This window comes from Penaeus monodon, chromosome 28 (assembly GCF_015228065.2).
Source record: "Penaeus monodon isolate SGIC_2016 chromosome 28, NSTDA_Pmon_1, whole genome shotgun sequence".
NCBI classification, from domain to species: domain Eukaryota; kingdom Metazoa; phylum Arthropoda; class Malacostraca; order Decapoda; family Penaeidae; genus Penaeus; species Penaeus monodon.
The window spans coordinates 1,927,275-1,927,849 of record NC_051413.1 but is presented as its reverse complement, the minus strand read 5'-3'; positions in this window follow the sequence as shown (position 1 = coordinate 1,927,849).

The window sequence follows — 575 nt, the reverse complement described above, 5'->3', positions numbered from 1 at the left end:
ACATCATCCAGTGCGCCATCTGGTATTCATACATCGTGTTGTTTTCGCTGCTTGGCACTGCCTCTCTGTCATGTCACTTGGCTATGAGCGAACTGTCATACAGAATGCAGTCTGCGTGCCATCTTCAAGCAAGCATTCGCGCGTGCGCTTGCGTCCTTAATCTTCCCTTAGGCTTTGCTCATTAATACGAAGCGAGAGATCTGAAATTGAAATCAGCCTCCTCCATTGCCCAACCCGGACTTAAGACAACATGGCGGGAAGGCTAAACACACACAGCTCATTTACTAAACCAGGGTTGCGATATCTACCTTATGACCTTGAGGAGTGCAACTTTATTAGCCGTGGTTTAAACGCGGCCATAAGGATCATTTTGCCCTTTACGCTCTTCGGTAGAGTCGACCCTAATAGTTTTTATGAAAATATTTGCCGGCGATAAATCCAGGTAATTTATATAGACTCGGGAAACAAATCAATAAGGGCGTCCGGTCGCGCTTTCGTCTCTCGGCCAAACACTCTCGATTGCATTAGTGGCTGATATGATGCATGACGCTTAATCAGATACCGGGTGCGCGCAG